The 24,937-nt window shown below is 50.0% G+C and overlaps 1 protein-coding gene and 1 long non-coding RNA gene across 2 annotated transcripts in view; both read left to right on the top strand.

Moving 5' to 3' along the window:
* The first annotated feature begins 777 nt into the window (after nt 1–777).
* Nucleotides 778–3,155, top strand: LOC121093456. The gene is made up of 3 exons (XR_005829584.1): nt 778–893; nt 991–1,265; nt 2,829–3,155. It is a non-coding gene; the product is annotated as an uncharacterized LOC121093456 (long non-coding RNA).
* A 1,821-nt stretch (nt 3,156–4,976) lies between these two features.
* The window catches only part of NACC2 (NACC family member 2), a 61,703-nt gene continuing 41,742 nt past the window's right edge, over nt 4,977–24,937 (top strand). Inside the window, exon 1 of the mRNA XM_040605756.1 lies at nt 4,977–5,137. The gene's annotated coding sequence lies outside the window, so the exon portion shown is untranslated. The remainder of the gene's footprint in view (nt 5,138–24,937) is intronic.

Genomic DNA, 24,937 nt, shown 5'->3' with positions numbered 1-24,937 from the left:
TAACCTCTTTATCTCCATTTTCCAAAGGGAAAGGCAGGTGGAATATCTGCCTTCAGACCCGTTTTGAGCTTCATGGCTGAGAGGTGTGTTTCTAGGCAGTTCCTGCTCTGTATGGCCAGAACCCATGTATCCTCCCACACCACTGGGCTCTGCTACGCTGATTGCAGCAAATCCCCCAAGGAACCAACCCTTTCCTCACTTACGGTGTTTTAATTGTCTACAAGGACATTAAAGATTGTCTCTATTCTTGCAGGCTGGAGCACAACAAGCAAAACTCATCATCTGGTGAAGTCCACTTGGTGGGTACGATGAGGAGAGGAAAAGGCAAATCCCTTTGCCATAAGTATGTAAATGAGGGTTTGTGATACCTTTATTTTTTTTTTTTTTTGGTCATTTGCTGCTATTCATGATGGTATGTTAATCCCAATAAACTTTATACGGCTGTAATATAGCTGCTGTGTCGTCTCCTCTCTCCTATGAATACCAATTACACTGAAGTGTTAGCTAAATGTACCATCAAAGTAAAGGTTTCTGGTAGCGAGTAATTTTACCAGCTTGCCTTGTAGTTCACAGCACAGCACAAATAGTAGTTGCATGTGTTAGGCTGGGTAGATAATACTGCTTCTACCTACAAAGGAAACTTTTGTCCCAGTTACAAAAATTCATCTTAATATGACAGCTGATCTGCTTTGCAAAGTCCTCTGAAGGATTGCTGCCGAAAAATGAGGCTTTCAAGGCAGACTTTAATTTTTGCATTTTTTCCAGCATCCTCTTCCAGCCCGGAGCTGGGACGTGGTGATTCCTGCAGCCGCAGAGTGCCGGGGAGCAGGCCAGCCTGGCTGGTGGCAACCTCGGCCCTAGCACCGGCCACCCCGGCAGCGGCACCTCTGGAGGTAGGAAGATGAGGAAGACCTTGCAGGTCTTGTTCATGACTTAGTTTGCTGGAAAGTCACGTCTGCACAAAATAAATTTGTCCTCTGGTTTCTGCAGAGCTTGGTGCAGCAGTGCTTTGCCGTGGGCTCCCTGACAGCTGGGACGCTGGTACCCAGCCAGGCCGGCTCCCTTGCACAGGCGTTCAGAAATATGACTGGAAAGCAAGATGCAAAGCGTATTTGAACCATCTTCAGCGTCCTCAAAACCCAGAATTTGCAGAAGGAACAAAACCTCTAACGCTTTGCAGGCAACAGCTAACATATAACCGAAAAGCTGCAGCCAGGAAGGGTTAAACGGACGTGGGATACTGTGGGATTGTTTCTTCTGCCTGGGTAAACTACTGTTCTGCTGGAAAAAAAAAAAAAGAAAAAGTTAGCTTTTCTCCTGCAAGAATGTAAATGTTGGGTATTTTATCAAGTGATTTCTTCAGCCCTCAAGCCATTCTTCAATTTGAAATGCTAGTTTAAAAAAAATGCAGGGAAGAGAGAGAAAGAAAGAAAATATTTTCATCAGCCTAAGAACACTTTGCAGACATTATGGAAAATGTTGCCTATTTTGTTTCCTCTAGTCAGTGAACCAATCTTTTGCATTAAAATCAGCATAGTAGTAAATAAACATGTTTTCTCTAGCCCTGGAGCCATTCTGAGACATCAAATGGTACTTAAGAAATGTTTCTTTCTCCATCACAGAACATTTTTACAATGTCCATGGCTGAAGGGAGGGAAGAGGCTCTCCCAGCTGAAGCATTAGCCGCCTTTCTGCTCTCCGTGAGTGGGGGGAGGCCCTGGGCAAAGCTCGGATTTTCTGTCCCACTAAAGCACTTGGGAAGAACAGGAGTTTCCCAACTGTGCAGCATCTCCCAGCTGCCTGTGGATGCAGCTGGATTTCCCCTGGAGCTCAGAGAGGTGCCGGTGGCTTCCCAAATCCACTCCACCGACTCCCGTCCCTGCACTGAGCCCGAGCTCTGCTGGAAAACCTGGGCAGCCAGTGGAGCGTCACTGGGGTCATGTCCCCGCATCCTCTGCGAGATGGGGATGCTCCAGTGTGGGCTGTGGTCCCTCAAGGAGGGACAAGGGGAGAGCGCTGGCCATCCCCATGGGGATGCTCGCCCTGAGGAGCAGCGCTGCAGCCCTACGAGCTGGGTGCAATGGTCCAGCCGGGGACACACGGGGCATCCCCAATGAGAGGGGGAACTCCTGCAGGAAATATTCCACGTTTTTGTGCCGGAAGGGAGCTCAGCGGCTCCACTCTGCCCAGAAAGTGGCCAAACGGGCCCCCAGTGCCCCACTCCTGGGCGGGTGTCCACGTGGGTGCTGAGGCGTTTGTAGCATCGTGTTGAGATGCTTCAATGATAAACGAGGGAGGGGAGCTGGGAACGGCGCGTGTTGCGGGCAGTGTGATCCCGTTCCCTCAAAATTTTGGGACATATTTCTCGTGCATCATTTCTAAAAAAAAAAAAAAAAACCCAGCCGATTTTATCTTGCGCAGCAAAGAAAATGTGTTTGTCCTGACCTGACACTGTTTTTTAAAGTGTCAAGTGCTAATGAAATTCCTCAGCCTTGAGCAGATCTAGGCATCCAATGTTGATTTTTAAAATATGGGGATATTTTGCTGCAGATTTTAAGGCAGCCTCGAAATGATAAATGTTTGGGAGTGTGAGAGAAACTTCCAGATTCAAAGAAGTTCTGACACAATCTTGCATGCAAAACAGACAGAAAGAGGCTCATGCTTTAAAGAGGTTTTTTGTTATTCCTTTGAAATTTATTTAGAAGACGTAGGGCTAACACTGCACATTTTAATCATGCAAATAGGTTTGCTGATTTTAATATTTTGGGCTTAAAGAAGCAACAAAGCGAAATGACTTTTTCTTTTTTTTTTTTTTTTTTTTTTTGAAGCTGGAAGATGAAATTTGGAATGGAAATTTGCCTGCAAGTCTCGAGCAGTTCCACCTCAGATAACTCCGCTTTTGTCTGTGACACTGAAAAAAGGCTTTTGCCTGCAGGAGGAAGGTAGGGAAGGCGGGAGTGGAGCTGGAGCAGCCCGGGAAGCTTGGGCTCCGCACTTTTGCTGGATTTGCTGGGTTCATCTTCCTCTGCCACTAAAATCTGGGCTGCGAGACCCCCGCAAACCAATCCCCTGCAGGCCCGGTTTTGCTGGGGGTGGGAGCTCTGTGCCCCCGTGGGCTTCCCCTTGAGCTCGCCATGGGCCGTGGGTGCGCAGCATTGCTGCTGGCCTGTCTCCTTGTCCACTTGGAGGGGTTACACCTCCCGAACAGCACCCGTCACCCTGGCCCCTCGCCCACCCCCTCCCTGAGCACGGCAGCTCCTGCAGGTGTTGGCTGCAAGGGGCATCCCTTTGGATGCAGAATCCCTTGGGATGAAGCCAGTGGGATGCAGGGATGCCCTGGCCCCACAGAGCTGATCCCTCACCCACGTGCAGGGCTCAACACGTGCACCGATGTTTCTAAAATCAGGGTGGAAATGAGCAAAGGGCGGCAGGGCCGGCAGCCGCGATGGCACAGGCGGTGGGAAACGGCAACGGGACGGGTGCGGGTGGCCAGAGCTCATTAATTAGGGGAATAAATGAGATAACGGGCTGAGAAACCACTGGGTTGGCTTCAAGGAAGAGCTGCAGGAGCGGGAGGTGGCTCAGCGGGGTGGCCTGGGGACACGGCTGGGGACACAGCCAGGGACACACCGGCATCTCCCAGCGGATCCCACAGGATTCCCTTTGCACAGGGCAGCAGCCCCAGGAGGGAACCCCCGCCAGGTCCCACGGGGGGGGGAGGATGGGACAAGAGGAGGGAGGGGGGGGGTGCAGCCCAGGGGGGCCAGCAGCCCCCACAGCCCCCTGGGGGTCGTCCTATAGGAATGGGGTGTCCTATGGGAAATGAAATAAAAAAAAATGAAAAAAAGTGAAATAAAGAATAAAATAAGCAGGCAGTTGGCAGCTGGCCTAGGTGGTCATTGTAGGGCCCTTCCAAGTGGGCTGTGCTGCTTAAAAATAATGAAATAAAGATTTGAATGGAGGAAATGTAAGAAAGAAATAAGAAATGAATAAAAAAAAAGAAATGATGCAATGAAAAAATTAAACCAATAAAATAAAGTAGTAAAGGTAAAAAAAATAAAGATAAAATGAAAAATGATACAATGAAATAAAAATAAAAGATTAGAAAGTAAAAAAATAAATAAAAATAGGAATGAAAAGATGAAATAATCAAATGAGATAAAACATAAACCAATAAAACAACAATGAAATAAAATGAAGTTAAATAAAATAGAATAGAAAATAGAATTAAAAAATAAAATAACATGAAATAGAATAGGACAGAGCGAAATAAATACAATAGGATAGAATAAAATAAAATGAACTAAAATAGAACAGGATAGAATAGAATAGAATAGAATAAAATAAAATGAACTAGACTGGAATAGGATAGAATAGAATAGAATAAAATAAAATTAAATAGAACATAATAGAATAGAACAGAGTAGAATAAAATAGTAGAATATAATAAAATGAACTAGACTAGAATAGGATAGAATAGAATAGAATAATAGAATAGAATAGAATAAAATAAAATGAACTAGGCTAGAATAGGATAGAATAGAATAGAATAATATAATAGAATAGAGTGAAATAATATAATAGAATGAAATAAAATGAACCGGAATAGAATAGGATAGAATAGAATGGAATAAAATTAAATGAACTAGACTAGAATAGATTAAAATCATAAACCAAAATAGAATAGAATAAACCAGAACAGAATAAAATAATAGAATAAAATAAATTAAAATAAATTAAAATAGAATAAAACAGATTAAAATAGATTAAAATAAGGTGGAATGAAGGAGCGAAGCGCGCCCTGCCGTGCCGTGCCCGGCCCCGCCGCCGGCCCGGGGGTGCCCGCTCGGGTCCCGCCCCCCGCGGTCCCTCCCCCCGCCGGGCCGGGGGCGGCGGGCGGTGGCGGGAGGTGGGGCCGGTGCCCGCCCCGCGCCGCTCCCCCCGCCCCCCCCGGCGCTCCCCCCCCGCGGCGGGGCGGCCCGGCCGGCGGGGCCGGCACTGCGCGGCGGCGGCGGCTGCCGGCGCTGCTGGGCGAGGTCAGGGAGAGTCCATGTGAGAGCGGCCGGAACCACTTCCTGCTGCCGCCGGGACCGCGCCGCCCGCCTAGGCCTGGGCAGGCTCCGGCGGCGCCCCGCAGGTGAGCGCCGCGGCCGGGCCGGGGCGGCGGGGGGCCCCCGGGCACCGCCACCCCCGTCGCGCTTTAATCCCCCCCCCGAACCCGGGGGGAGCGCTGCAACACACCCACGCGCCGGCCCCCCCTTATTCCCCCCCCGCCCCCCCCCCCCCCCCGTTATTATTCTTTTTTTTTGGGGGGGGGGGCACATAGCGCGTCTACCCGCGGGCACCCCCCGCATCCCCCTGCGGGCACCCCCCGCATCCCCCTTGCAGGCACCCCCCTGCATCCCCCCTGCGCTCACCCCCTGGGGCGCTCGGGCACTCCCGGGGGGGGCTCAGCCCGGCCCAGCCCAGGGGGGTGCAGGATTTTGAGGGGTGGGGGACCCCACCTGGGGAGCTGGTTTGGGGTGAACTGGGTTAGTTCCTGCGGTGTTTTCAAGTCTTGCACGAAGGTGGAAAATGGGGTTTTAGGGATACCCTGGAAGGGGCTGCGGGGCCGGCTGGGGCGGGGGGGGGGGGGGGGGGGGTTAATGGCAAAAGGCAGGAGCAGGCTTGGACTTTCCCAGGGAGGAAAACGCTGGGAAAAGGGAGATATTAAAAAAAGCAAAGCACCCAGAACCCAGCCGAACGCCTAAATCCGGCGCTTGGGAGTGATGCTGGCGGCTGTCGGGGTGCCCGGTGCCCCCCTGGCAGCTGGGGGCTCCCGGTGGCATGGCTGGGGGGGGGCTCCCTGTGGGACGGGTGCTGTGCCTCCCAGCCGGCGAGGGGCAGGGTCCTCACCTGCTTTGATAGGAAAAATTGGGGATTTATGGAGCGAGCGCTGGCGCCTTGCCCTGCCTGCTGCAGGCTGCGGGCTGCTCTCCTTAAAGTGCGGCTGCTGCGCTCAAGGACTTCTCCAAACATCTTCCCGGCTGTTGGAAAATAACCCGACGGCGTCCATCGCCTGCTCCGCCAGCTCGCTCGTACCCACCGAGGCAAAGCACAGGATCCCTTCCAGTCAAGTCTCCATTACCCGCTGGCTCGTTAATTTGAATATTCCCTATTTTCCCCCCCCCTCCTTTCAGGAGGCATTTGCGAGCTTGCGGGCGGCTTGATGGGCTCGGTGCCTGCCAAGTGCTTGCCTCGCGCCCTGCGTAATTGAGGGGCTGGCGGGCGGGTTTAGCATCTCCCGCTGAAATATTAAACAGGAGGAGAAGTTGGAATCGGTAAACAAACGGGAATGATTGCTGCCTTCGTGGTGGCTTCTCGGCGGTGGCTGCTGGGGTGGCCCTGGCAGCGGCAGCGCAAACCCGGTGGGGTCCCCAGTGCCCACCGGGGGTGAACGGGAGAGCCAGTCCCGCCTAAAAGTGCGACGTTCAAGCACAATTACCTGCCTTGCAACATGCTATTAAATAAACCCCTTCAACTAAAAATCATAAAGCCTTTCCTCATTAGCTGAATTGATGTTGTTTACCCAGCCTAGGACAATAAGCCTGTGACCTCCAGGTGTGGGTAATGGAGGTAATAATGGTTTGATCTGAAGTAAGCGGCAAATATAAAATAATTAGGGTTTTCTCCTCCTCCTCCTGAGGATAAATGGCCTTCCGTGGCTGCAACTGTTGTGGTTTTGGGGCTTTTCCTCCTGTAGAGGCCTTATAAATACAGCTTCATGGGGGACGAGTTGTAGTATTTGGATGCCGAAGGGTGGGGATGGATTTCTAGAACTTAAAATTTGTCAAAGAAAACTTCCAGGGATTGCTGGGCAAGACGAGGACTTGGCTGAAAGTCAGGCGTCGGTGAGCGCGTACGCCGGAGCCCTGCGCATCCTTGGAAGGAGCCTGCGGGGGCGAGACACGCGGTTCCTGCGCTGCCCTGGAACACCTCAGGGTCCCGTGCTCGGACCCCCTTACCCAGGGGCTCAGCCGTTGGGCTGGACCAGCCTTCCTCTGCTGGCCTGGAACCGGTGCCTGGGGAGATTTTCCCTTCCTGCCCCTCGTGCCTGTGCTCAGGATGCTCAGGGTGCTCGGTGCTGGCACTGGGGGGGTTGGCTGTTGAGGGCTCCCCAGGCTTTTCCCAGAGCCCTCCTCTGTTCCTAGGAGATGGACACCTTTAGGTAAGACACGTGTGTGTCGATGCTGGATGGTTTTGGAAGTGATGTTCTCGCGGCCCTTTTGCAATAGCAAAGGCTTTTTGCTCCCCGGCTGTAACTCTGTGCCTCCCTGAGGGAGCCCCCTTGGGTTTGGGGCAGGGGGGGGGCAGATTTTGGTCCCTCACAGATTTCAATCCCTCGCAGCAGGTGCTAGTGACAGGTCAGCATCCCCATGGGCATCCCTGCGGGGCAGTTGTGCTGCGGGTCCGGGGGCCATAGAGCATGGTTGTCACTGGTGAGCCGGGAAAAGAGAAATCCTTTCTCCTTGAACTTGAAGGAGCCTGCCTGTAAAGTCTGGGTAAGTCCTTTCTGGATTAGGTTTTGGTTCAAATCCCACGTGGAGGTGTCAGGTGTGAGGCTGTGTTGCTGGTTGGCACTTGGGGAAGAAGCGCCAAGAAATCTGCCAGAGCCTGTTGGACTCTGGGTTGGCTTCAGGGAAACCTCCGGACTGGCGTGCACTTAGCCGACAGCGGGGGCGAAACCGTCTCACCTTGGGATGGAAATATTTATTTTAGATTGTCTTATAAAGTCCATTTTCCCTGCCAGGCCTTCTGGGGGGCTGGTGCTGGCCTGCAGAGCTCCACAGGGATGCGCGGTACCTTGATTGACACAGCTGTACTTAAACTGGTCAGTGAAGGCTGGCGGAGATGGGGGATCAAGAGCCAAACAGCCTGTGGAAGGGTGATGTGACTCTGCTCTTGCTCTGTACGATGCCTGTGTTTAAAAATACCCAGGCCTGACAAAATGGGGTTAGGAGGAGGCTCCCACCCTGGGTTTGAATTTTCTCCCCGGCTTTCTGAGTCAGCCAGCTTTTTAGGTGGGGAAACGGGGTGGGCTGGGCTGAAAGGAACCGGTCCTAGAGGGCTCCAGGGATGCTGAAGAGCAGGGGGGCTGCCCCCCCACTACCCAAACCTTGCCATGCAAACCTACTACACTTCTATTTTTTTTTTCTTTCTCTCTTCCCCCGCCCCCCCCCCCCCCCCCCCCCCCCCATTTCTTTGAGTTTAGTTGAATGCAATGAAAGAGATAAAATACAGGCATTCAGCTGGAGGAAATTAAACTGAATTGTCAGCTCCCTGCCGTACCTAATGGCCAGAGGGAGCATTGTGTCTTGCTGCAATTAGCCTTCCAATTGAGCCTGAGCCCGTGGTTGCCATCCGGAGAGCAGCCTCCCAGTCCAGCCCATCCCTTCTTCATCCATCCCATCCCATCCCTTCTTCATCCAGAGAAGTGGGAGCAAGACCCGACAGCCTTCAGCACCCGGCTGGATCGGGCACACCTAAAGGAGGTGGTGTGTGGCGTTTTTTTTTTTTTTAAACCAAGCCTGCAGAGCAATTGGGAGATAGGTGAAGCATGCTTAAAGGAGGGTGAGGCTGTTGGTTTTCTCTACCTGACTTTATTTGTGAAGTGACAGGAATTTTGACAGGCTTTGTGTCTTTTTTAGCAAATCAAGTGTCATGCCAGGTTTGCCTGTGGATGAGATCATTTGCAAAATATGTTTCCCAGCTTGCTTCAGGCATAATTCATTGTGTCAACTGCAATTGCTCATTTGCTAGGAACTGTGATTCATTAGCGGTTTGTTTTTTTGTTTTTTTTTTTTTAAGTTCAACTTGTTTTTAAGCAAATGTTTGGAGGCAGAACAGGAATTTTGAAAAAAACCCTAAATCCTACAGTCTTTGTATCCACAAATACTGCTGCTAAAGGAAAACTTGCTAAAATGCTGTGATCCCAGGGAGGGAGAGGCAATCCCCGGGCGAGCTCCACTGTGCAGGATTGCACTCATTTTTGTCATGTGCTTACTCCTAAATGGGGACGGAGGTAATAAAAATCAAACTGCTGGGACTGAGCCTGCCACGTAGAGTCCTGGATGATGGAAGAAGTGTGTGGAGCTTCCTCCTTTTCCCTGGCCAGTGGGGTTTCAACCCACTGAAGGTACCACACTCTTCCTCATCTCCGGATTCAGCTGGAGTGGAGGCTGCCCTGTGGGTGGACTGATGGATGGGGGGGAGGTTGCTGGTATCCACAGCCTGTGCACAGCACCAGCTCCTCCTCTGAGCTCCTTGCTGGAGGAGGCGTTGGGGCCGGTGGTGACAAGAGCAGTTATTTGGTATGGTGACAGAGACCCCCGAAAGCTCACGGCTCAATGGGATAAAATGAAGATAAATAGCCCTTGGCACAGGATTTGTGCTCTGCGTGTTCCTGGGTTGTTCACAGACATCGCAGTTTGGCTTCAGTCTTGTTAGAGGTCCTCACGTCAGACTTCAAAAAAAAATATTTGCATGTCAAGTACATTTTTGTGTTGCATTTCCTATGAAGACAAATATTTCAGCACATTTTTTTCCCCTAGGTGGGTGGATGGGGGGGCTGCAGAAATCACTGCTCCTGCTTCAGCAGCCACGAACTCCCCTCCAATAACAAACCAGTGTGTGTGGGCTGAATAAATTGATACACGTTTCACAAAAAGATTTATTTTTATTTTTTTTAAAGTTCTAAGCAGTTATGAATTGTGCATTTAAACATAAATAACTATAAATAACTTGACAGGGTTTGTTCGTGTCCCGTCCCCCCCCCCATGTAACAGTTCTCTATAAAGTACTCTTAAAATGTTTGGGTTTTTTTCTGATTATTTGTGTATTCTCTCTGGTTTTCTCCCAATTTAAGGTGTTTTGGGGGGGGATTATAAGCCCCCAAAAATAGGAAAGGGGGGAAGAGAGCGTAGTAATGTGGGGAGTCTGCTGACTGCTGGCTCGCCGGCGCTGTGCCCAAGCACTGCCAGTTTGCTGCGGAGGCTAGTGCCAGGAGCGAAGGGCAGCGGGAGCGTAAGGGGAGGGAGGTGACTCCATCAGAGTGACCATATATAGTCACTGGGATGAGATTAAATACTTCACCTCCCGGTGTCATCCTCACAGCAATAAAGCCAGTATCAGGATCTATTAATCATTTGCAAAAAAACAGGAGAAGAAAAATCCTCCTTTTCTTTGCAGCATCTCATTTGTGGCAATCAGGGCTCTTCTGGATCTATCGATTCGGGGAGAGGAGCCAGATGTTTTTCATCCCCGGGTGTCTGGAGACTGAATTTCGGCAGCGCAGTGAAGAATAGCGTGTGCGAAGGATCGCAAGTTAAATACGACGGAGCTTGTGCTTACTCAGGCTCGTGGGCTCGGTGGCAGAGCAGTTGTGTGGAAAGGGTCCTGTGTTCGAGTGCCAGCGCTGGCTCGGCTCCATGCGCGCGTTCCTATCATGATATCCACTGGGGAAGCATATGGCAGCCTCGGTTATATATATATGTATTTTGTGTGGGGGGACGTGTTTAACATGCCAGTTCTCTCTGTCATAGGACAAACATTTACGCTCCGATTATATGAGGCATTAGGAAGAGGAGGGTTAGGTTTGGAAATAACATACTTCCTCGCAGAGATGCTGTAGAAGACGCTGTTTAGTGATGACACGGCAAAGGAGTGATAATGTTTTGGTGCTCGGTGCTTTGCAGGGCGCTAAGCTCTGGAGGGATTATGCTGGATAGAGGTGTAACGGGTGGGTGTGGGAAGGGTTGGTGTTTCAAGGCAGAAGGCGACGGCCGTGTGCCTGAAACACATGGGGAGTGAGGTCTGATCTATTTGAAGGTGGTTAAAATGCCTTGATTTCCAAGGGATGGGGATTGCCAGTGTCAGGTGGGAGACGTCCAGTGGGCCAGGCTGGGCCACCCTGGTGTGCCACAGACCCCTCCTGCAGCGTGGCTCTTGGGTGCGGAGCTCACAGCTCAGATCCTGCTGGCAGGAGGTGCCCCCAAGCAGGGGGAGCCCCTCTGGATAGGTGCCCCTTCGCTGGAAACCTGCAAAGTGCTGCGCTGGCTTGTGGCCAGTCCTTTGTAGGACTCAACCTGGGTATGAGAATCTGCTTTTTGGTTACGTTCTGTTACAGATATGGCTGGAGTCACGCTCTTGTTGCGAACTCTAGGGTTTTGCAGTTTGCCAGGTGCTGGTGTGGAGGGTTTGTACCACTCCGACTAGATCATCAGAACTCGTTAGCAGGGAGATGGACTGCGAAGTGAAACACTGCGGGTTTTGCATGGCTCCTGTAGCTGCAGCCCAGCCTCGCAGGCAGGTCAAGGCATCTGTATCACTCAGTCGCTCGTTTCTACAAAGAAAAGTTGCTTGAAATTTCATCTGTCTGCTCTGCAATTATCTTCTTTTGTGCCTCCCTTCGTTTATACATGCTAACATCATCAATACATGCCCATGCTTAATGAAACATTACTGCTTAGGTTTAATTGTCTTCTAATTAAGGAAAATAAAATTTTGCACGGTGGTTGTAACTGCATCTTTCACGTCTGAATTCTGCTGTGGCCGTGGTACCTGAGCCTGCAGAGCGGTGACAGCAGCGTCGGTGCTGTTCAATAAAGGGTCATGGTCAGAAGCAGCAGCCTCCTCTGAATCTTCTGCTCTGGTCTATCACCCTGATTAAATTAGATAAATTGCAAGGTTTAAAGCACACTTTTTTTTTTTTTTTCTTTTGGCTAAATCTATGCATGCATTCGGTAATGTTGCCTGGGTTATTGCTTCAGCACAGCACAGCTGAAAGGCACGTATCTGGGGTTGTGCTGAATATCTGGGGGAGGCAAAGACAGGGCATGCAACTGTAGTGCTGAATTTTTGACTCTTGTCTGAGCACAATTCCTACTCTTAATGCATCATTAACACGGTTTTCTGCATTTCATTCAGTTCCCATTATAGCACTCAGTTCCGTCTGTTAATTTTGGTATGTTGATATTTTTGTTGTCAGCAGTTTTTTTTCTTTTTTTTTGAAGCATATAAAACCATTAGTGTGAAAGAAGATTAAAAAGATACATTACAATTAAAATGTTAATGAAATCAGCATCATACAACTTTTGAAACCATTTAGGCATTAATCTTTCTTGGTCTTATGTCCATTAACTCTGGCGATTCTTATTCTACACTGACCCCTGCTGAGAGAGTCGTGCTATAATTGGATTTTAAAAACTGGGGGGGGGGGGGGGGGGGGGGGAAGGAGAGAGAGAGAAAAGCCTTTTAAAAAAGTAGAAGTTGGGAAGGTTGTGTTAGCTTTCTGCGTGGGCATCCATGGAATTGAAGCCGACAGAGAACAGCCTCATCGCTCCATTCCTCCATCCCTCCCCTGCCGGAATCCCCACCGGGGCAGGGCTTGCCCATCAGCCGGAGCAGCAGCCGGTGGCTGGAGCAGACCCCTGGGCACCCCTGGGCACCCCCGGGCTGGGCTCCTGGGTGGCTGGCTGTCACCCTGACCTTGAGCACCAGGCTTCCCTTTGGTTTGTCCAAGTGTAATGTGAGAAGGGCCGTAGCGGGATGGTGGGAAGCCTTTTTAAGGCTCTCGGAGGAAGGGAATGGGAGAACTTGCTGTTACAGCTTCAGCTTTCCCCCATTCCTCCAAAACAGTAATTCTACAGCTTAACTGTTTTGGGGTTTGTTTTGGTTATTTTAAATAGGGTTGGTTGGGTTTTTTTCCAGTTTACACAATATTTGGATGGGGGCCAGGCCCCCACTCCCCACCCCAGGCGAAAGAGGAGGATTGACTAATTCCCAGGCTGTGAATTGAACAGTGGGACTTCTTGACTCATCAGACAGCTCCCAGGATCCATGCCACGGCTCCGTCCGGGCCAGGGGCTGCACTCGGCCGCTCCAGCCTTGCCAAGGCTCCAGCCCATCCAGGACACTCTGAGCTGCTCCATCCAAGGCTTCTGGACACCTTCTCCAGAGCTTTGCCCTGTGCTGGCCAAGAGCTGCACATCTCCCTCACCTCCCGCGAGATGCTGGAGAACTTGGGAAGGGCAGGTCCTTTGGAGAAGCAGGCAGCTGTCCTCACCATTGGGATGGGGCACTGGCGTGTTAACAGGGGGTGTGAGCTGCTAAGGAGGCTGTGATGCACCTCGTGAGTGGATGAGCTGTAAGTTAAGGATGAGCGCATCCCAATGAGGGAGGAGTGAAGTACCAGCCCAGCTTGCATTTATGCTGCGAGTGTGATTTTTTTTTTTTTTTTTTTTTTTTTAAAAGAAGCTAAATAGGAATTTGGAAGTTGCAGAGCTGTTGCCTTCCAGCTGCTCCGCTCTCCTCTGAGCTCGCAGTGCCGTTGCTTGGTGCTTTACTGCGCAGGCAGACAAGTGAGGGAGGGGATGTTGGGGTGCTGGCCAGGAGGCCGGCTTGAGCTGAAACATCTGCAGGGCTTGGGAGAGAATGATGGAGCTTCTTGGGGCTGGGCACATGCCTTGTGAAGCGAGCCATGAAGCACAGAGCGTGCTGCTGGCACCTCATCACAGGGACTGGGATACTGGATGGCCGGGGCGATGGAGGCGCTTGCTTGGAGCTCTGAAGTAGCTATTGACACGCAGCAGAGGCTGGGGTTTCATTGTTTTATTTTCTTTTTATGTAGGTAAAAAAATAATGTATACTGTTGGTGTTATTTGTCAAGTGTTGAGGCACCGCGTGGTTTTGTAACCTGAGAATTTAGGATGAGGATCCAAACACCATCTTATTTGACAGGAATGGGGGAGACCTCACCGGAGCATGACCCATCTGTGTCCCAGCTGTGCTGGGCAGATGAACTGGGGGTGCACTGGCACAGGTGCACCCCAGGGTGCTGCTTTGTACCTGTGGGTGAAACCAACGGCGTTTATGCCAGTCAGGTTAAACAATCTCAGGGGCTGGGAGGGGACGGGAAGCCTCACCAGAGCGACACAGAGCCCAGCAGAATATCCCGGTGTGCTCAGGCTCTCTCTGCCCTCCTCTCCTACAGTCCCATGGGGATCCTGCATGGGGAGGGAATTCCTGAGGGCAGGGGATCTGGAAGGCTCCTGAGGGTTACCTGGTCCAGAAGCCCTCCGAGATACAGCCAGGTGATGACCACCAGAGAGGCGACCACCCGGGGCGGGAGCTGCGGCACGTGTTGCACGCTCCTGTTCCTGCGTGGGCACGGAGGCTTCCCGTGCTCTGCCATCGCTCGGCGTGCTGCAGGCGCGCAGGCAGGGAACAAAGGAATTACTGTGTGAAGTTCCTGGCTTCTTGTGTTGATGTGCGCTGGTGGTTGGAGGCCAAGGAAGAGGGAACAAACCAAAGCAACCCCAGACATTCCCCGTGCGTGTTCCTGGCTCAGCACACAGGTGGGATTTCTAGCAAGGTGAATTTCTGCGTTGCAAAGCGAGCGAGAAGGACACCAGGATCAATATTTGAGCAGTCCAATAAAATCTGTGGGAATTTCATTTCAAGTCATTTCAAGCAATCTAATAACTGGTCTTTCAGATGACTCTTGGTTGGTTTGTTTTTGGTTTGTTTGGGTTTTTTTCATTGGTGTTTTTTATTGTGCGTCTCTAAAAATGTAGATTGAGCCCAAGGTGCATGCAGTGCTTTGGTTTTGCAGTGTAGGTGTGGAGCCTGAGGGTGCTTTACCACAGAGCGGGGCAACGAGGGCTGGAGACCCTGTGTTGCCAGCCGGGGTGGCTTGGCTCTGCGTGGTTTTCAGGTCCACTAATGGTGGCAACACTTCTGCTTTCAGATTGCAGTGCTGATTTCAGCATAAAGCAGCTTTTATATCCTTGCATGGCATTGTTAAGATTTCTCGTCCTGTATCCTTGAAGATTCATGAACCAGTTTGGGGAAGAGACCGTAATGTGCTGTCCCATTCTGCCTCCCAGTGGGCACCAGCCTGGAGAGGAGCACGGGAGCCGGCGCATCTCAAGCCGTTGTCTTGTCAGAGCCCATCACAGTTGTAAGGTCAGTTGCTGTCCTGCTGTCAGTGATACCCTGGTAGTGTCCATCCCTCTCCATGGGCTTACGTGGCTGCCTGGTGGTCCCCGCTCGAGACCCTTCAAAGGCTTGGACAAGCGCCTGTGCATTTCCCTGCGAGTCGGTGGGCACTTCTGCACAGAGCTGGAGGTACCCGAGCTGCTTGGTATCTTCATGAATATTTTTACAATCAAATTTAGCAAGTTTCCTCATTTACCTTCCCCTTAAGATCCCAAACTGGCTGTTGTCTTGTTTGAGAGTGGCCTTAGGGGAGGTGTATCCTGCAGTACTTGCTGACTGCTCTGGATTCGGCACAGGAAACGACACAGGAGGGAGAACTTAACTTTTTGCTCTTTGGAAGGGAGCTGTGGCTGCTGCGGGTGGGATCGGAGGGCAGTGCAGCTTGGAGCGGGTGGAGGAACCGAGTGATGAAATCACAGCATGTCCTTGGAGGCAGCCATCGTGTGCGCAGCAGGGCTTGGAGCTGAGCTGTCCTGGCAGCAGTCGCGCTGCACGGAGAGGTTGTTTTCTGCAGGTAGACCAGATCTCTTGGTTTTTTACTGAGGCTTACTGACACTGCTAGTTATATTTTTTAACTCAAGTCCAATGGATGCTTTGAGAAAGATCCAGTCTGTGCTCGCCTGAGTGCTGCCAGCCCCTGCAGAAGGGCTTGACGGCAGGGAGCTGCTGCCTCCTGGCAGCTCCTGCCTGAGAGATGAGCAAAGATCTGCAGGCTTGTGAGTACCACCTGCCTGACACCGTGGTGAGCTCTGGGCAAACCTCACTCATGGTCTGCATCCAGAGCAGAACCTGCACTGTGTCTGGTCCAGGCCATGCGCCCCACCACAGCTCGGCAGAGCATCGGGCGTTACTTTTTTTCTGTATGGCCACCAGCAAAATACAGAGGACCAGTACAGCGGTTCGTGTCCCCGGGTGATGTCCATGGTGCGTCGTGTCACTTTTTAAGTGATTTTTAAACAACAAAAATGTTCCAGGTAGCCTTTACTGCTTTATAAGGTTTCATATAGTGAAAGTCATGATGTGTTTATACCACCTGGAGGAACAAATGCAGCTGTCACACCTCCACAGTGGTATTTCCCCCCCGCTGATTCTTAAAGCAGTTTATTATACGGTTCAATTGCAATATTGCAATATAAAGCAACACAAGTTAATGCCGAGTGCCGGCCCCACAGGAGCCATGCTCTCGCAGCCTCCCTTGGCTGTGCAGCACGGATACGCGCTGTAGAAATCGTTGGAGTGTCTCGCAGGCTCACCACCCTCCAGCCTGCTCCTGACCTCCTCCTCTGTGCCTCAGGGGTGTGTAAAACACAACATCTAGCATTAGCGATAGATGTATTTGGTTCAGGCAGTTCATGAGGCAGTTCCTACACCCTTGTCGTCTCCCAGGTGCACGTGCCGACAGCTGCGGTGGTTGCTGGATGTTGGAGAAGCTTTCCCTCTTGGCATCCAGGTGATGAGGCATGTAGGGGTGTGTGTGTGTGGCATATGAGCTGTGTTTGGTGGTACCGTGCACCGGTGTGGATGGACATGTCAGCTGGGGGAAGGGAAGGAGAGATTTGCTTGCAAGTTTTTGAAAAAACAAAACAAAACAACAAAAAACACCCCAAGTTCCCAGTGCTGCTCATGTTGCTGGGTGTCCCTGCAGAGTCAGGGCATTAGGGGCTTCACCCCGGGCCCCACCGTGCTGTAGCATCATGAAGAAGGACCAGTTGTGATCTGGAACTCAGAGAGTGGGAAAATTCATTGCCCACACTACTGTTCATGGAGACTCTTCTGCAGGTTTGCTGGAGACGCAGCTGGATGCGGCCAGAGGTGCTGGTGGCTCCATGGGCAGAGTGGCCACCTCTGTGTGGGCTTTCTGTGTGACTGCATCCCCTGCGAGCCAGTAGCTGGGCTTCCCTGCTGCGGTCACAGCTCGCATCTCTGCAAACCAAGTCAGCTGATTTTAAATCTGCTTATTAGAGAGTTGTAATGAGTGCTCTGCCCAGCACCAGATCGGTGGCTCCAGCAGCTGCTGTGCGCCCTGAGCCCGTACTGCTGTTCAGCGTGTGCCGTGGCCGCAGGCATGGTCTGCACCGGAGCACAGCAGCCTGGGGCAGCCACTGATTTCCCCTTCTGCCAGCGTTGCATCCATCGCTGGGTTTCATTTCGGTCACCGTTGCACGAGTCTGGGAGCTGCAGAGGAACCTGATGACCTGTCTCCAGCACAGAGACGAGGACGCCGCTGCTGGTGGGTTCAGCATCGGTGTTTCTGGTGATGGGAGGGCAAGGAGTTTGCAAACCCATTCGAGGGAGCCCATGGTGAGGTATAGCAAGGAACTGCTTGAAGCTCGTTAAAAGGTATGAGAAGAGTGGCCAGCAGGTCAAGGGAGGTGCTTCTCCCCCTCTGCTCCGTCATTAGACCCCAACTGCAGGACTGCGTCCAGCTCTGGCACCCCCCCAAGATAAGAAGGACATGGACTTGTTGGAGCGAGTCCAGAGGAGGCCACGAAGATGATCAGAGGGCTGGAGCACCTCTCCTGTGAGGACAGGCTGAGAGAGCTGGGATTGTTCAGCCTGGAGAAGAGAAAGCTCCAGGAGACCTTAGAGCACCTTCCAGTACCTAAAGGGGCCAACAGGAAAGCTGGGGAGGGGCCTTTTTACAAGGGCATGTAGTCATAGGACAAGGGGCAATGGCTTTAAGCTGGAAGAGGTCAGATTTAGGTTAGATGTTAGGAAGAAATTCTCCACCATGAGGGTGCTGAGGTGCTGGCATGGGCTGCCCAGAGCAGCTGGGGATGCTCCATCCCTGGAAGTGCTCCAGGTCAGGTTGGACGGGGCTGGGAGCAACCTGGTCTAGTGGCAGGTGACCCTGCCCATGGCAGGGGGGTGGAACTGGGTGATCTTTAAGGTCCCTTCTGACCCAAACAGTTCTGTGGTTCCATGGTTCTGTGCTAGGATGGGGTTGGAGCACTGTGGGGGGATCAGCCTGAGCTGCTCCCAGGCAGGGTGTGCTGGCACCTGGCAATACACTGCAAAAGTGTCTGGCCCCACACTGTGCCCCACAGCCTGGTGGGGATGGAGGGCGTTGTGTCCGCAGTGCTGGAGCATCTGTGGGTACAGCCTGGTGTGTGGCGACTTGAGGTGCTGAAGGCCCTGCAAAAACCTCGGAGCAGGTACATGGGTTGATGACACTGTGACAGCCAGTGCCACCAAAAGTGTCTTCAGAAATGCTCCCCAAACACTTTCTAGCTGGTCTGTGGCCTGAGAACTTACTCTGGTTGTTCTTCTCCTGCCTGTTGCTGAACGCGGCTGGACAAACTGCAAGTTACCGAAACGTGTAGGGGAGAGGAGTGACCACAGGCTCTGTTATGCTTTCTGCACCAAGTGCAGCTGTTGCGCACACAGCTGCCTTGCCGAGCGCACTCTGACGGGCAGGAGGCTGTTTTCTCCGTGCCTTGGCTGCCCAGATCTGGTATTTGAATTTTAGACTTAGTTTTGTAGGTGGGGAAAAACACCACCCACCCTCAAGGCTGAATGATGCCCTGTTGTATATGTCAGAGACGTGGGTAGCACGAGCTGGACTATATGTGCTCTCTTCTGTGGTCCTGAGGATGCTATGGGCAGGGGCTGGGGACACTGGCTCTCTGGGGTACATACCATACTCTTGGGAGTGCAGCCTACGCCGTGGATCCTGCCTCATGCTTTCCTCCGAGACTGTTACATCATTGCTATGATGAGAAATAGATTGGGCTGAAAGCGTTCTCTGCCTTTGCTTCGTCGAAGCGTACGACTCCTGCATTTTATTGCCTTGCGCAGCGGTTGTCCCAGGAACCTCTCTCTATTCCTTTCGCAGTTTTATTTTAGTTTGGGGAAGGTTAGCTCAGGTTTAAACCACTTGGTTGTGGTTAAGTCTTAGTGACTTATTAAGCATTTAATATCCCAGTGCATTAGCTTCCCACCCACATCCCCCGTTTGAGATGGGCTGAGGGAAATAGCCGGTGCCCACATCTAATAGGTTGCTGCTCGGCAGGCTTGTATAAATGGCTTCCTCCTGGACCTCTTCTTTTTATGTTTAGTTCCTGACCTAATTAGGCATGAATGATGGCGTTAGCAGAGATCTTGTGACTGCATCACACAACACCTAATCCCTCGGAGAGATTTTGGGAAGATCGCTGGCTGCCGGCGGGGACACCTTTTTGTGCCGTGGGGAGGTGGCAGTGGTGGCACAGTCATCGCTTCTGGTGCTCTGTACATGGCTCTGCAGCCCACCGAGCAGGAGTGACCCAGATAAACCAGTGTCCCCAGTACCTGGTGGCAGTTGGGGTATGCCCCGGTGCTGCCACCTCCACTGGTGTTCCGTCGCGGCGTGGCACAGCTTAGTGACAGCGCGGCCGGGAGATTCTGCCTTAATTACTGCGGTACGTCTAATTGTGTTCCATCTTAATTTCTAGGTCCTTGCTTAACTTGTGCAGTACATCAGAAGCTCTTGTGAAATGTAATGTGCTGGAGCATCAGCACAGGAAAAAGCTCTGCCTTCTGTGAAGCCAGACTGTTGCAGTGTAATTTGTTTTGTAAGATTTTGAAAGGCAGTGTTGCAATCTGTAACAGTAGAATAGTGGGAAGATGGTCAGGTGGTTCTTGGGACTTCAACAGACAGATTTCATGTCTGTGTGTTTTTGCAACACCTTTCTATAAAGGGAAACATAATTTAAAATATGATTACTTAGTGTTGTAACAGTCTTCTCAAACGTTTTTGCATTATGCAGAGATCATTATCAGAGGCTGATATTAACTTGCAAAGAATATTATGCAAATCATTCTCCTGTTCTTCTAAAAAGAAATTTCCTTCATAATGCAAAGCGTGACAAAAAAAATTGTGCAGAGGCTTTTGGCAAAATTACATTCAGAAGATGTAACAGTTTTTCTGCTTACTAGCACAATCCATTTGTGCCTTTCTACTGGATTTTCTCAACTCAAGCTGATAAAGGATGAATTTTAAAATGAGGGCTGGGGCTGGGGGGGAGAGTATTGTACCTCATGGGCTCAGGAATAGACAGGGAGGCTTTTCGCGTTTAGATCGTTGTTTTAAATCTGTACTGATAGTCAGTACAGGCTCTGACAGCGTTCAGCTATTCATTGCTCTCTGGAATTATTTGGTGGTGTGTCTCGTCTTTCCAGTGGGCAGGGGTGCGGAGCATCGCCTTCACCATGAGCAGTGCTTGTAGCTGCCCGACTTATTTTGCAGTGACAGGTTCCCCAGATGTTCAATATTCCACATTTATGGCACTGTTAAGGGTCTGTATCACTGGGACCAGTAAGACCATCCTGAATAAAAGGCACTGCCTGGGTGATGGGAGGTGGGACCACAGATGCCCGCGGTGGGACGGGTGGTCCTGCCGTTTTTCTTCGCATTTCTCTGAGCATCGTCAGCCTGTTCTTGGAGGAGATCCTGGCCCTGGCTAAAGTCATTGTGGATTGTGCCACTGACTCTATCCCTCCTCCATATTCTTTTTTTTTTTTTTTTTTTTTTTTGTGAAAAACTGGTTGTATCAGTTCAGAGCTGCCCTTTTCTAATACAGAAACCAGACCCTACTCAAGTAGAGAGTATTATTTTATAGGTATGTAAAGGGATGTTCTGCTCTTATTATAGATTGATTGACAAAAATAGACCCTAGTAAATATTGTAACGGGTTTAAATGACTGAAATATTTACAGGCTACGGATCACAGTCAGAATTGGAAAGGCTCATTCACTGTAGGACCCTATTTCTCAGGCACTTAAGATCATTTTGAAAAATGGTAGCCTTTGCCCTGATTTTTTTTTAGGCATTTCTCAATACAAATGTGATTGATAAAACTCAGTAAAATTCAGAAATATATATTGAATTGTAGCACCATAAAATGGCACAGGGAGTTTTCATAGCATGGAAAATTTTCAGATTTTTTTTTTTGTGTGTGTGTCTGGTTAGGTAACTCAATATTTTAAAATCAAACCAAATTAGATAAATAAGCTGGGAGTTGTAGTTAGCATTCGTCAAGCAACTTAGGCTGGATGTTCAGGCATTGACTGACTCCACCTCTAGCTGCAGGGTTTCCCTGTTATGAACGGGTGAATACTAATCCTTGTTTATTCTCTGCTGCAGAGAAATGGATTCATCAGTAGTTTTCGATCTTGAAAAGAGGCCCTTGGTGAGAGCGGGGTCGGAGCGCCCAGGGCGGGGGGATGCAGCAGTGCCACGCGCGTGATGCTGCTCAGCTGGGTACCACTGTTTGTACCGGCTCCCAGTGCGAGATACTGTACTTTGGTGGCACGGAGGAGAACTTTTAATACCCTGAAAGTGGCCCCAGGGTGTGGTTGCGATGTGATAATTACAGCAGTGAGCATTACAAGAGTCAGCTCTGCCCTGTGCTTCCCATGGCCTGCCCCGGGCATCTCCTGGTACCTTGCTTGCCCCCCACGGCGAGCTGGAGCGTGGAGGTGCATGCTGGAACCCACTTAATGAATTCCTGGGAAGGGGTGACTTTTTTTTACTTTTTTTCCAAGATTACATGGAAGGATAAATCAAAGTAGCGTGGTGTTTTACTCTAAACACAGTGGCAGAAAGGAATCTTTTTATCTTCTGGCATTCTTTGTCTCCTGAGTGTTTTGTGGTGCGGACTTGCTGGCGGAGCGGTGTTGAGCACTTTTCTGCAAATTTCTTCCTGGTATCCTCTTGAAAACAGTGATGCTGCCAAATGGAAATAAAATATTTAGCTCTAAACTTCTTTTTTTTTTTTTTTTTTTGTCCTGGATGGGCTCTGTCCTCGGAGGTGGGCTGCGCTGCTGGGCTTGCTGGTGTCGAATCTGCCTGTGTGTGTGCCCAGTGCTGGCTTCAACTGGGACAGCAGGGTTATTGCTCATGCTGGACAACTGATTTCTCTTTTCCCATGTTCCTCTTGTATTTCCAGTTGGAAATATATCCAGGAGTATTCCATGTCAAGGGAGTAGGGTGAATTTTTTTTCCCTTGGACTGCTGTAATGGTTAGGAAATTAAAAAAACCCACCAGGACTGCATATAAGTGGCTGTTTTTTCCTTTATCTTTTGAAAAAGACTGTAAATGCAAAGATCAGGGTTGCTGTATGGTGGTGGACTGAGGTGTGAGCCCAGCATGGAGCTGGGTGGTGTCCAGAGCAGCACCTGGACCTCCTGGAGAGGCTGGGTGCCTGTTCACATCAGTCACCTATTTCCCATTGGGAACCTGCCCAGTGATGGGTCAAAACACTCAGAAAAGCTTGTCCAGGTCGAAGGAAGACCTTAGAGTCTTTTAAAATACAGTGACATTTTCTAGACTCAAATTCTTCTTTCTGTAGGTAAGCCCAGCCTCTGAGATGGGCTGCAGCGTGAATTTCTTTGGGGTTTATAGTATTTCTTAAAGAGCATTTGCAGCACTAATCATCAAGCTCCTTCCCTTTGTTTTCTCCCTTTTCCCAATTAACCTCATGTTAGACTGTGCAGATCAACAGTGGCTTTTATCCGCCACTGCTCTATGCCGAGTTTTTCATCCCTGCCTGCCTCGCTCCAGCCACGCTCTCACCATCACGCACCGATAGAACCAAAGCGGGGGCCAATGTGATCTGCTGCTGTCTCTGCTGGAGGGACGCTCTTCCCAACAAACAGCATGAGAATGGCAACTGTTTATGTAAATTACAGGCAAGGAATTAAAAAAAAAATATTTAGTGCATGGTAGAGGTTACGCCAACGTGAATTAGGTGCTTGCCCATCTGCAGGTGCGATGCTGGCTCGTGGATGTGGAAGCAGATAGTACAACCTTGAAGAATCTTGTAGAACGGAAAAGTTTTAATTAAAAATCTGGCTCGGTTGAGGGTATTTGGGTTTAGTATGAATGTCTTCATTTCTTTTGAAAAAGAATTAAATGAAACCCTTAGTATTTTTTTTTTTATTTCTGCATATTTATTCTTGAAGTTGAAGCATTAGAAAATAATTGAGTAAAACAAAATCCACAAGGCTTCAAATTACCTCTAGCTTAATGTTTTATTTAAAAGGTTTGCTAACTGACATTCTTTATAATGAATTAGGTCACGCGGCTCTAAAGAGTGTTGTCGGTTTTCTTTTTTACATTTAAATTTGAGGCTGCTTCCCTCAAAACTTGGGCTCCACTGCCATGAACCGCTGTACGATTGTGACTCCCCGGCTCGGGGAATCTCGCTCTAATTATTCTCAATCACACTAGTGCAAATGAATATATCCGTGTTTGGAGGATCGAAGCGGTGTTGTCATGGCAATCTCCGTAAGGTCATGAGAAACTCATGGATACTGTTCGCCTCCTCTCCCAGGAGACCTCTCTTACCTTTGCAAAACTATGGATTTGGGAGGTTTGGGTAATAACTTTAAAGCATGATTTTGTAATGATTTGGCTAAAAGGGTTCTCAGTTTCCTAGTGGGTAGCCGAAGGCGCCGCGGTTCAGGTGAAGGTGATTATGGGCTGTGGCTCATGCCTCATGTGCTGACTAGTCATCTTCCTCCGGGAGCTGCAGCTGCAGATCCCGGTACGTGGACCAGGCTGGCTTCAGGAGGCTGGATCCTTACAGACCATGGCAGTGGAAGGGACCCATTTGGTGGGTTCCGGTTAATGGTGCTGAGGCTTGGGTTTTGTTGGGACAGGGCTTGCTTAGATGCAATTAAAAAACCACCCCAACCCCAAAAAAACCAACAAAAAAATCCCCACCAAACCCCCAAACCAAAAAAACCCCAAACCCAGCTCTGCTTGGAGGTGATGCTAGCTGGGGCTGTAGCAATAGGAAGCCCTCAACGCTGGCCCTGTCCCCCAGTGTGGCTGGGGTTGTCACACCAAGCCCGTCCCTTCCCTCCGTGCCTGTAGCAGCAGTGCGGAGCGCTGCGGTCACTGCAAAGGAATGTGGGCGATGAACCGCAGGTGCTGCTGTGCTGGTCGGGAGGGCACTCATGGACCAAGTAGGTGAACAGTAAACGCTGGAAGAAGTGGAAAAAGCAGCGAGGGGCTGTTTGCTCAGCCTGGCTTGGGGAGAGCTCCCCCAAAAGAAATCGTGGCAGAGTCACAGGGCGGTTTTATTTGGGTTCTGCAAGGTAAAAAAAAAAGGATAACAAACTGCGTCTACGTGGGTGCGCAGCAAGAGAGGCTTTACGGCTGCAAGTGTGAGTCTTTGCTTTTGTGAACTTCTGTTTGGGGAAGGAGCTAAATCTTAAATCAGAATTAAGGCTAAATTAAAAAAAAAAAAAAAAAAAAGTCAAAGTGACCCCCACAGTTAGTTCATTCTGCTTAATGAAATGTGTGGAAACCTTCTGCATGTTTGGATTGCAGCGGCAACACCGATGACTTTACAAATATCTTGTGTAGTAAGACAAATGAGTTCACGAAAATTGTCATTTAGCAAATCTTGGTTTAGGCGATCCTTGTAGTTGTGGGGTTATGCTTTTGTCTTTCTGAGTTCTTTTTGTTTTGTGTTGGTTTTTTTTTTTAAACAAACAACACACAAAAGAAAACGAAAAATAGGTCTTAGTGATAGAGAGCCATTAAAACATTTTGATTTGCAACTGAACGCATGTTAAATCTGCAGTTCTTTTGCTAGCCTGGAGGAGTTACACATACACACGTACCTACACACACCCGTCATCGTTTGAGCCTTTAGACAGGTTTAGCACACACGTATGCAAATGTTTTACGTGCAGTTTACTTGGTTTGAAAGATCTAATGTGATTTCATGATTGGTAGCAGTATTCTCAATAAGGTGTGAGATCTGTGTTTAAAATTCAAAGAAAATCTGAAGTTTTAGTGGCTATGGCAGAGACGTGGCTACGCCTGTCAGGGTGACATGTAAGCCTGTTACATTATGTTCGTTATCTACACTTAATTGTTTCTGGTTGCCACGTCTTTCAAGATTT

The sequence above is a fragment of the Falco naumanni genome, chromosome 9 (assembly GCF_017639655.2).
Source record: "Falco naumanni isolate bFalNau1 chromosome 9, bFalNau1.pat, whole genome shotgun sequence".
NCBI classification, from domain to species: Eukaryota; Metazoa; Chordata; class Aves; order Falconiformes; family Falconidae; genus Falco; species Falco naumanni.
The sequence above is the reverse complement of the archived record's forward strand: the minus strand, read 5'-3'. Positions and strand labels throughout refer to the sequence as shown.